Below are 12,632 nucleotides of genomic sequence, written 5' to 3' on the forward strand. Positions count from 1 at the left end.
GGGAAAGGCTGCAAGCGCAATTATTTTTTTCTTTCGGCAATTCAGAAAACTAGAGTATGCTATTTTGAATAACCGACTAAAAATTTTAATTATATAATCTTAACTATTTAGAAAATGTGGTTATCCCAGTTCTAATTATGGATGGCTGTTAGCACCCTGCACTGCAGCTTGGCCCGATCGAAAATTCGCAGTAAGAATCGCGTTGTCGTTCTGAATTCGTCGAGGCAGTGTAACTTTCAGAGCAGGCAGCGTTCTGTTACTTGGGGGCAGAAATTACAGACCGTTGTGAGAACGTAGCGTTCAACGAGGAGGAGTACTCGATTGCGATGTGACGAGTTTTTCAGTCTCTTGGGTAGAAACGATCCAAATACGTATCGTTTCCCACGACATCGCTTCAGATGATCACACTCGCTTTCGATGTTGCGAAGTTTTTGTCGCGAATTGGTTTGCGGCCGTCATGGTCGGCTGAACCGAGATCCTTGCCATCACAGCCGACCATGATTTTATTTTACCTTCGACGAAAATCCCGTAGCAAAGAAACGTTGACGCAACGGATATGTCTCGAATACGCCGCAATTAATACGGGCAATTTCTACCGCAAGTAGCGATTAGACGGGAGGCACTGCCGGGAGCGCCAATCGCTCGAACCATCCGGCTCGTCTGCAAGCTGCTAAGTGATTCCCTATGTCGAACGCGCCGCGTTCCCCTTTTCTATATAACTCACTATCACCAAGAACCCCAAGAAGAAGATCGTACAACCCTGTTCCGCCCCACGCCCGGGCGGAGGCTGAAAGCGTGCGGTTCGCACGCTTGCAGAATCCGCCCAAAAAAACGATCGTACGAAGCCCGTCGTCGTGAACCGCTGTACGATCGTATTTGAACCGCATGCGGTTGCGTCGTTGCGACCGTGCGCACGACCCGAACAATAGGGTCCATAAATGGGGTGCACGAACGCATCCGCCCGGGCCACCGTGGCTCGGGCGTACCACCAAAGCTACGGCACGCCTTCTATCTCCGTGGCTACGGCCGATCTCGACGCGCGCGATCTGGCTCTCTCGAGCGCGCGCCTCGAGGCCGGCCGTGGTTGGGCGCACGAGGGGATGGTCGGGATGGTCGCATCACAGCTATTGGCCTCCGCCGCGGTGGCTCAGTGGTTACGGCTCTCGGCTGCTGGCCCGGAAGACGCGGGTTCGATCCCGGCCGCGGCGGCCGAATTTCGAAGGAGGCGAAATTCTAGAGGCCCGTGTGCTGTGCGATGTCAGTGCGCGTTAAAGAACCCCAGGTGGTCGAAATTTCCGGAGCCCTTCACTACGGCGTCCCTCATAGCCTGAGTCGCTTTTGGACGTTACACCCTAATAAACCAACCAAACCAAACAGCTATTAGCTGCTGTCCCGTGATGTGACAGGCCGCGCCTCCCTCAATTTTACCTGCCTGCGAAGGGGAGTGGGAAACCAGGCCGCTGCTTAGTAGGTGGCTTTGAACTTCGCCGTGCGCAACAGCGGCAAGCGACAGTTTCCACCCAAGTTGTTTTGTCGCCGTCTACACTGAGTTGACTTAGCAGCCTTCAAATCTACGCTAAGGTTCCCGCAAGATCTCCTACACAGTGCCGGTGTCGCAAAGTGTATATTTGGTGCCGTTTGTGATAGTTACAAGTGTTCTTTATTCGCGTGAAGATCTTCACGAACTTGCAGCGAGAAGCAGCTAGCTCCCCAGGGTGAATTTCTTCAAGCTTCACAGCATAGTGGCAAGTGTGTGTGTGTAGGGGAAGTGATTGCGATCGGGAGGAGTAATTTTGTGTCAGCCTGCAAGTATTGTTGTTTGTTTTGGAAAGCTCACTCCACACGCCTTGTTTTCCGAATGCTGAAATGAACTTCGAGCTGTATGGTAGATTCTGTGCTGTGAGAGCTGCCGTGAGTGCGACGTGACGAAAAGAACTTCGAGCATGCTGCTAGACGCATTCGTTGCAGCGGTTGCAGTGATCGTGAGCGCAAGTCGTTGTTCCTGCGGCGTAGCCATCACTGACATTGATTGTGATTCGTGTGTACTGCGTTAGAGAACTGCCGTGAGTGCGACTTGACCTGTGTTTCACGTATGCGAGATGACCTCGGCTGCACGGCCCTTGAGCTGTTCTCTGCCGGTACTACAGAAGCGTCTCCACCATTCTGCGTGCGGTGTTACGCTCCTTAAAGGGCATTTTGCGACTATGAGTGGATGGATTACGATGGTGTGCCGGCGACACTGTGTAATCTGTGTGAATGCGTCGGTGTGCATAGCATCTGGGGTGCCTTTCTTTTTATTTTCTGCCGGCTTGTGGGCCTATATCTGCAATGAATATTTGCTTGGCAAATTGAATTGCTAACTTCTTCTGCATATGATCATATGATCCCCTGCATCATTGTCGCAACTCATTCAAGGGTGTTTCACAATTCAAAAATCTCTAATATGTGCTGACTAGGGCAGCTCTTTTTCATGAGCATTTCATTTGATGCAATGCCAAAAAGAAAAAAGACCAGCAGATGCTTGTACTTCTCATAACAGGCAACCCATATGCAATTGTGCCTTATTTATATCAGCACTTTGGTTCTGGATCAGAACTGTACACACAGTTTTTCATAATAGCGAATCGTGATCAAAAATGAAAAACATTTTCAGTAAACTGGTGTGATTAAAATTTATCTTTTGCTTAGCAGCATGGAGTAAAGTTGGATTTTAGACAAATGCTTGCAATATTAAGTGCGTTATCGTGGTTGCCATGGCCGCTGGTAAAATACAGCGGTCTTGAAGGGCTCTGCAAGCCATGATAGGCGGGATAGAAACTGTACACGCTGAATCAGCATCTGATTTCATATTTGTTGTTGTTTGCACTGCACTTCTGTCGCTGAGCTGCTCGACAACTCTGCTTTATTGGTGTCGAACAGTAGTTATGCAATGCTTCCTAGGTAAGCTGCACGAGCTTCTGTGAGACATCCTTGAAGCCTTTAGATGCATATGTCATCAATGCACATCAGTGGCATAGCCAGAAATATTTGGGGGGGCTGTTGTAGGCCGACGGTGAAAAAATAAAATAAGAGAGCCTGCACCTAAGCAATATTTCAGTCATTGTGTTTTGCAGGAATTTTCACTTTGGTGATGGTGGTGAAAAATATTTATCTTGCCATTAAATAGTTACAGAGAGGTGATTGGGGTAGGGCCCAATTGGCCCCTTCCCCTTACAATACTTGGTGGCGCCCGTATTCAGACGCACCATTGGCGAGCAACGCCGCCTGTTTGTGCCTTGAGGTCTTGACAGCCAAGCAGGGCCGTCCATCAGTCCTCTGTCGTAGTGTTGGGGTTGGGGGCGATAGATGGGTTTGATTGTCATGCCCAAACCATGTGGAAGGTGTCAGAATGTGTTGAAATGCTTAAGCACCGCCGGGCGCAGTACAGTGTGGTGGTGGTGAAAAACATATATCATCCGTTCAATAGTTACTGAGAGATGATTGGGGTAGGGCCCTATTGGCTCCTTCCCCTCTGAATACTAGGTGGAGCCCCTAACCTGGGTTACATCAGCGCATTTAGTTCAGCGCATGCAAACTGAGACGTAATGATAACTTTGACTTAGTGGTGCCATCTGGTTTTTAGAGCAGGAACCATTGTTGTCGACAAACCGACAGTCTTCTTATTTTCGTTTTTACATTTTAATATATCAGTGCAACAATGCTTGGCTATCGGTTTGTTGGGACACTTATCTGTGCATATTTGTCACATGGCTGCGACAAGGCCATTTTTGTGCATATTTTCAAACCACGTTAACAAGGTTTATTTTGATTTTTCACAATTTGCTATGCGGTATTGCACTGTGGTTGGTTTTGCAATGCTGACATTGAGCTATTTCTGAAAGTCTGGCATTGCCGGTGCAGCCATCGACATATCGAGGCTGAGACCAGATTTAATTTGGAGCCATTTCCTTACTGCTTGGATTGTATTTGCTGATTCCCTGCTTTGCACCTCTGCTAAGTTCTCCTTCTGCCAGACATGCTTGGAACTCGAGTAGTATTTTTTTTTTCATGCCACATGCTCTGTTTAAAAAAAACTAACAATGTTGTAAGCAGGCATCTGTGAGATTATAACAGAAAGGTTATATTGCAAGCAAGTGGCTTAGTTCAATTTGTGCAGTGAACAAAGTGCACCAGGAAATGTCACCGAGCCTTGCAGCGCCAATGATTTGGACACCAGAAAGGGAAGCGCTTTATCAATCAGAAAGTGCAAGCAGAGAGAGTCGGTATGCCTGGCAGTTGAAGGTTTAACAAAAAACTGCACACTATGCTACAAGTGGTATGATGGCAATTCCAGGGTGTGGCAGCCATATGATTCATTCTGTATTTGTCACCAAACACTTGTAACAGTCCTTGCGCTGTGTAATAGTATCTGGTTACCACAGTTCAGATGTTTGCATTAGAGTGCATATTACACAACAGAAATATGCGGGTCGCAGTGGTGTTTGTGCATTTTCACCATGTCCATTGTCCAAACAGCAGGTTTCCATGGTAACAAGGCATGTATGCTTTCAAAAAGTTTCGTCCCCAGAAAGACTGTTCATAATTCAAATCGTCATATTACACGGTGGATATTATTGAGGCATGGCTGCATACTATGGTAAATTTTTTAGTCCTGATATTGTCACAAGCCCCAAATCATTGCACCGTATCTATGGCTAGCATGGGTCCCTAATCATGAAAAACAGTATGTGCTCTCACAAGGCTAGATTGTTGTGGCCTATTACATTGTTCCTTTCAAATCTGCACGTTTTTTGAAAAGCATTCCTGGGATAGCCAGCTTGTCATTCTTCGTGACATTCACTTGCACCTTGGTCTCCTTGAGAAAGCTTGCGATAAAATCCTTTATAGAAAAATGCCTTGCGTCCCACTGTTGTGAGCTGGATTTAAGTGATCCTAGCTGGCTATTAGCAGTTGGCCCATGCTAACTCTTACTCATCCTGCCTTTCTTTTTTTGGAATCTCAGGCAGTCCAAATGGTAGTGTACTTGAGCTTTCAGTTTTTCTTACATTCATTGATGACCTTCCTTTCAATGTTTCATTTGACTAGTCTTCATTGATTACTATGTGGTCAGGTACTATCGCGCTCAATATGAGTTGCAACGCGCGGTCATCGACCGGGGCTCGTTCCGTGGTGTGCCTCCTCCAAACAGTCGCTCGGAATTCTGGGAGAAACTTTTTCCTGAGCGGGGGTGCTGTTGTTTCCTGGAACAGCAGTTTCTCCCAGAATTCCGAGCGACTGTTTGGAGGAGGCACACCACGGAACGAGCCCTGGTCGATGACCGCGCGTTGCAACTCATATTGAGCGCGATAGTACATTACAATCAATGCCAACATTCAGACCCTCCAGAACAACCGTCTGTGTGCTCAAGGGTGGTTTATTTGCCAATGTTAATAGGACTGCACTAATAGTTTTTATTGTCAGCCATACTCGTTCTCCATTACGAGTCGATATGTGTCAGTATTTCATTTGTGCTTGTATCCTACCGTCTGTCAAGCAAAGCAGCACAGTGAGTTCAATTATGTGATGTGGTTAAAATGCTACATGCACATGTTTATGCAACTGACTTTTTTGTGCATGTGTCATTTGATCCTTAGCCTCATCTAAAATGGCCAGCCAGGTATGCTACGGGCCAGCATTTACAGCGTTTATGAAAGAGTGCCTCCTTCTCCTCTTTAATGAGGCCACATACGTTCCTGTCATCCTGAATGGAGTCAGATTACAGCTGCTGTAGTTTCCTTACATTGACGGCAGTGAAACACATGGAAAAGCACAAACCTGTACTAAATACTAATTTATTTATAAAGTTGCTGTTTTCATTGCATTAAGAGCATGAGTTTTCATGTAAGGCCTCAAACAGGATTATCATTTCGGTGCATTGTTTTGCAAGATGAGGCCACAAAAGAAGACATTTGTCTGCTTAATTGCATTCAGCCATTCTAGACCCCTTGTATGAAGCATTAAAGTAGGCATAGCCTAGGGAAAGGTCTTCAAGCAACTTAGGTTAATGACGAAGTCATTTTAACATAGGGTATGCTTAAAGAGAACCTTGGCAGTTTGAAAACTATACTTTTATTGAAATAACCTTTACTTTGCTGCTGAAGATATTGCTAATAAGCAACAGATAGCGTGCTCCGAAATTTTATGTATCACGAGTGATGCAGACAATGCTCATTTTTGTCTGCTGTTTTGGGATCGAGAATCACTGTTACAGTCTTTCATTTTTTTGCTGGTCAGAAAATAGTCTAACGTAACTGTAAAGGTATACGGGAGGACGTATGCGTATATGCCCCTCACACATTTAAATGCTTATTTTGTAATGCATTGTATTCTGCGACAACATAGCTTTCGCCCTGTAAATATATTTCTATAACTTCTGCTTCAGATAACCACTATACATGGTCAGTGTATCCTGTTTCCCTGAATGTATGAAGTATTCTTTCCCAGCCTTTAACAGAAGCCATCCGGGAGGTGTAAGCCAGTTTACCAACTACCACATCATGTTATGTTTACCCTGAAGGTGGGGTGTGTGGCCTTTTACGAAGTACTTAGCTACCACTTTCTTTTCATTCACGTGGGCACTTTTAGAATTTTTTTAAAGTTGTACAGACAACATGCCAGCTTGTTTCTGCATGTGTCAATTGACCGGCTCTCAGCAATGCTTTCCAGGATTGTCATTGCAATATGAGCTCAGGATTGATTAGCGATCGAACGAGTTGTGTCACGATCGGTGTGTGATGCCTTTTTTCACTTTGTGAAGTAGAAAGAGAACTGAAGTTAATCGTTTCCTGCTTAGCTTGCGCATACCTTAGTGCTAGGAGGCCGTAATTTGTGTCTGGTCGTGGTATGTACCAAATACTCATGATGGCGTGTTAGGAGATGTGCTGGGTTTTCAGTGAGGTTAGATATGTAAGAAAACTTTGCGACGAATTTGAATCTTGTAAACTGATAATAATCATTAACCTAAGAACACTTTGGACATGATATCGAGAAAATAGCTGTGTTGAGGACGATAGATGTGAAACATTAGCCATCGCTCCTAATTTATTTTTCTGTAACACTAATGGTTTGTTAATGTCAGTCAGAGTATCGCTTCCAAATTTAGGTGGCAGTAGCGAACATTTGGTTGAAACGGGGCGTGATAAATATAAAGCTTAGTTGACAACATACGTTTAACTCTTTCCCTACCGCGACCATTGCGCATCGTTAGCCCGCTAACGATAATTTCATGCCCCGATTTCAAAACCTTCTACGTTGCTGATGACTACGCTGCAGATGTAGTTTGTAGGCCAGAAACCAAAGTTTTGTTTCCGATGTAGTTTTCTTTTGTCTCGCGAGGGGACACTTTTTAACGCGCTGCGAAGAAATGAAGACGTGGACTTGCGCTCATTGCCCGCCATGTTGCCCGCAGATGACGTCTTCGCCGCTCGACTTCAGAGCCTTCCGCGTTGCTTACAGGCACGATGCGCATCTGGCTTGTAGCCGGAGAACTGAAGTTTTGTTTTCGATGTAGTTTTTTTTTACCCCTACAAAACAGCATTTTTTGAAACCACTCCGAAGATGCGGTACCATCGAAGTCGCTTGGTAGCCTCCGCATGCGCGGCACGCACTCTAAGACATAGCAAATCTCAGGACTCTGTTTCGTCTGCGAGTGATTTAATCGACGTCCTGTGCAACAACGAGCCTGAAAATGTTGCAAGGTGCTGAAGATGATTCAGTTTTCACATCGGTGATGATGGAAACCAGCCTGAAACACAGGCGGCCGCGCTCTGATGCACAATGATAGGGTTTCCAGTTATTCTTCTGTGGCAACAATACTATTCAAGATAGAAATGATTTTTTTTTTGCAGAGAGTGGCCAATAGACAAACAAACATTTTGAATATTTCAGAAAATTTTTAACATTTTTTTCTTTTAATATACAAGCGCGGTTTTGCAAGTTTTGTTGAATTTTTTTCTTAAGTCTCGTTCTTAGCAAATAAAATTTTTTGTTGCAACATGCAATTTGTTTAACTCTTTCCCTACCATGGAGAAAATGACCATTTTCTGAAGGTTTCAGTAATTTTTTTTTTCTGTAAAAACTTGCATTCAATATTGATTGCAATACCCAAAAACAGAGCTGAATAAAGGTGCTTCCTATTAATATACGTTTAAACAACAAATTCCATGTTGCAACAAAAAATTTTAGTTGCTAAAAACGAGATTTTAGAAAAAATTCTACGAAACTTGCAAAAACACGCTTGTATTTAAAAAGAAAAAATGTTAAAAATTTTCTGAAATATGCAAAATTGTTTGTTATTATACTGGCCACTCTCTGCAAAAAAAAATCATTTCTATTTTGAATGGTATTGTTGCTACAAAACAATAACTGAAAACCCTATAGTTGTGCATCGGAGTGCGGTCGCCTGTGTTTCAGGCTGGTTTCCATCACCACTGATGTGAAAACTGAATCATCTTCAGCACCTTGCAACATTTTCAGGCTGGTTGTGGCGCAGGACGTCGATTAAATCACTCGCAGACGAAACGGAGTCCTGAGATTTGCTATGTCTTAGAGTGCGTGCCGCGCATGCGGAGGCTACCAAGCGACTTCGATGGTACCGCATCTTCGGAGTGGTTTCAAAAAATGCCGTTTTGTAGGGGCAAAAAAAAAAAACTATATCGCAAACAAAACTTCAGTTCTCCGGCAACAAGCCCGATGCGCATCGTGCCTGTAAGCAAAACGGAAGGCTCCGAAGTCGAGCGGCGAAGGCGTCATCTGCGGGCAACATGGCGGGCAATGAGCGCAGGTCCGCGTTATAGTGTACTAGAATATCTTCATTTCTTCGCAGCACGTTAGAAAGTGCCCCCTCGCGGGACAAAAGAAAACTACATCGGAAACAAAACTTTGGTTCCTGGCCTACAAACTACATCTGCCGCGCGGTCATTAGCAACGCGGAAGGTTCTGAAATCGGGACATGAAATTATCGTTAGCGGGCTAAGGATGCTCAATGGGCGCGGTGGGGAAAGAGTTAAACGTATATTAATAGAAAGCACCTTTATTCAGCTCTGTTTTTAGGTATTGCAATCAATACTGAATGCAGTAGTTTTTACAGAAAAAAAAATGTACTGAAACCTTCAGAAAATGGTCATTCTCCCCATGGTAGGGAAAGAGTTAAATCTCCATGTGCGTATGTGTAATCGCGCTTGTTTCAAAATGTCACAACAGACGCGCTTTTTGCCGATAGTGACTACCTTGTGCGAGCCAGACAGTCTGTCTTCTCGAGGGTGTCAATTAATAAACGAGAGAGAAATCCTCATCGCGTTTGAAAACGGCCGGTGTGAAAACAGAGCTACGGACAGTCGATGCGGACTTCTCAGAGAATTTAAAATCGATAATATCGACATTAAAGACAACTGGCGCATGACAAAACTAGATCACGTGAGCATGACCCAGTGATTTTAAATTTATCATGTTGCTTCGCAGAAAGCAAGCTGGAAAAGTTTTCCATTCACTGTCGCCTAAAATTTTATGGATAAAGCTGCTCCCTTTTGCGTTCTGTCGTGCTCATAAATTTGATTATCCGGGTGTTATTTTAAATGAGCAAATATTTCTGATTGTATGTTCAGATGAAAAGTTATAACCTTTTGGCGTGTCATGTCTTCTCAGAGCAATTGACTGCGCCTTGTGCTCACAGTTTTTTCATAAGCAGTGGATGAAAGACATAAAGAATCTGAGGCCGCCATGATACGTGATTCGTTTTGTATGATTCCATTCGATCGACAGGGACTGCACATGTCAGCCGAAGCGCTAAAAAAAATCATGATAAAATGGAGTTCGAATTATATCATTTTATCACACCCCCCTTGTTTGTGGCTAACAAAGCACCATATAACCACACACGTATGCCACAACAAGGCCTTCAATTAAGACGTTGTCGTGCAGAAAACCCTTCGCTCTTTAAATGTACCTGTTAATGAGTCTCTGCTCAGAGATGTTTCTTTAAGTCTTTGTTTCTGCATAGGCCATTATAGTCCACGCGAGTCATCTTTTGAGATATACAGGCTGGGTGCCTGACAATTGCTAGGGCTGTCATGGTCTCCTTCCCCTACAGCAAGGAAGCCTCCTCTTCCCGTGCTCCTTTTGTATCGCTGGCCCCAGAAAACTCACGCAGTGGCACTTAGCTGATCTTCTATTTTGTTAGCTTGCAAGCATCCACGTAACAGCGCTCTTAAGATGTATTTTTGCAGCAAAACTCTGACGACAGCGTATGAATGTGCCGGAGAACCAGCACAGCAAACGACGCGGCTCCGCGCGCCGTTCCATTTTCCATAGAGCTACGCCATCTTCGATTAGATCGCGGCGCCGCCACCGCAGGGTGGCGGCGCCGTGAACTAGACGAAGAGATGGACCAGCGCGAGGAACCTCAGGTGCCTCAGGCAGCGGCAATTTTTCGAAGGGGTCGCTTCCATTCATCCATCCATCCATTCATCTATCCACGTGACATTGGCGCTTGGGTTAGGACCAAGGGTGGTATTCTCCCGGTGTCGCCTTTTGCGACATGTCGCAGTCGCACTTCGCTGATTGGCTCGAGCCGCGGTGACGGCGGCGTGACAACACGGATCCGCCTTCCTGCTACGTCGTCGTGACGTGCCCCAATTTACTACGCTTAGTCGAACAACGGAATGCGCTGAAGCGATTCGCGCGGGCGACGGGCTACCGTTAGCGTACGAACGCAATCGGCAGTTGCGGCTTTTGCGCCCTTGGCGTGAAAACATGGCGACGTCCTTTCAAGCGAGAGCCGCCCGCTTCAGCCAATTCAGCAGTCCTTGCGATTCCGGTCGGCATGTTTACCGGCAACTACTGGTGTTGTTACTTTTCGCTATGACTTACCTTGCTTCGACGATAAAGTTTAAGCTGCAATTCAGCCTAGTTTTTTAGATACGCTCTCGATTCTGGAGCGCGCAAGCCTAATGGCACCTCCAGCTACACTGCTACCGTCTGCAACTGCCCGAAACGCAGCCGAAACCTAGCACAACCGTCCGGAACGAAACAAAATAGATTTGGAGCTTTTTCGCGGTGTTTTATAGACTTAAATGAAGTAAAGCGAGTTTATATTAAATTTGCAAATGTTTTTTTGAACATTAGACGTCATGTGATGGCAAATATTCTTGCTATAAAAGATACGAAACTACTGCTGCTAGTGAATCAGCAGTGGTAAATTGTCGCTTCTCGGAGTGAATGAATGCACCGCAGACGAAAGTGCCGGCGGCTTTTTCCGTTTCTTCGAGCACCTGTAAGCACTTTTTTAGGCCCCCGCCCATATGCGACATGTCGCAAAAGGCGACACCGGCAGAATACACCCCAAGACTTGGTTAGGACCCCTCTTTGCTTATGCACGTGGCCGTGACTGTTAGCAAGAAAGGCGATGTCTGGTGATCATACTTACGCGCTCTCAACCAATGAAGCTCGGCACCATGGCTCTTCGCAAGGTGAGAAAGGGGGCCGGCTGGCGCATAATCGGAGCTGGAAACCGCTCTTTTCACCACTATCGGTTTGTCGCCGGCAGTCTGCGCTTTCATTGTTTTCATCGGAGGACATTCGGCGCCAATCGGCTCTTCTTTATTCCACATTCCCGAAACTTGCGCTAAGTTTCTGGACTGGTTCAACTAGCCTTGTGCGATTGTTGAACAAACATCCTGCATGAGTTAACCATTGCGCTTAAGCACGCGGTCGACGGTATGCGTAAGCCTCGTTGTGCGTAAGATTCGCGGCCACTGTGCGAGAGCTCTTCCGTTATGAGGAAGGCACATGGCTCGCCGGCCGGTGGCTGCGTGATTGCAGCGCGAATAAATGTATTGCAGCGGCTATAATATTCAACATTTCTTTAAAATGTGCCCACTTGTAATGCTTCGTCCGTTTTTCCTCTTCGTCGATGCTGGGTCAACCAACGAGCGTGAACAGCGTCGTCTGCTAGCGCGCGCTGCACGACGGGATTGCACCGCGCTCCACCGTCGGTCTCCGCGGTGGCGCGCACGGGTGTCGTGCTCGTCCCACCCGAATGTACGGCACTGCACGAGTGGCATCCAGCCGAACGTGGGGCACCGCACGAGTGCGTAGAAAACTCCACGAGTGCCGTCAGCCGAAGACACCATATGCTAAATGCCACTGTCTAGCACGGCGCTCGCGCGCGTCGGAAGCGGGGTCCGGTTTACAACAATGGGAGGACCGCGGGGCTCTCGGGGACTCTTTTCTTCACTGCTTGAAGTTCTTTCAGATTCCCCCCAAGTTTTCTTCGAATCCTTGACGCTCCCCAAGCATATTCTGTTCACGGCTTGACATTCTTTCAGTCGGCTCGCGAAGGGGAGCGAGCCAGCACCAGGAACATGGAGGTGCATGCCACTTTTCGACGCCCGTCGCGGCGCGTGCTGGGCGCGCAGGCGCTTCGCGTGTACGCCTCGGAAGTGTCCATCGAGGTGGGGCTGTAGGCTTTCCTGCAGCCACGTCCGTTTCGCGCGCGGAAGCAGCTGCTGAATAGGCGAAAGAATTGAAACAACAGCCATAGATGCGCGAATTGTCCAGGCCGAATTGCCAACTGACGTTCGACGTGTTATGTGCAG

The 12,632-nt window shown here is 46.4% G+C and overlaps 1 protein-coding gene across 1 annotated transcript in view; it reads left to right on the forward strand.

Annotated features, from left to right (window-relative positions):
* Positions 1 to 12,632, forward strand: part of LOC149356043 (uncharacterized) — a 41,787-nt gene that overhangs the window by 23,525 nt on the left and 5,630 nt on the right. The gene's annotated exons all lie outside the window — the stretch shown is intronic.

This window comes from Amblyomma mixtum, chromosome 3 (assembly GCF_055824585.1).
Source record: "Amblyomma mixtum isolate Tamu chromosome 3, ASM5582458v1, whole genome shotgun sequence".
Taxonomy (NCBI): Eukaryota; Metazoa; Arthropoda; class Arachnida; order Ixodida; family Ixodidae; genus Amblyomma; species Amblyomma mixtum.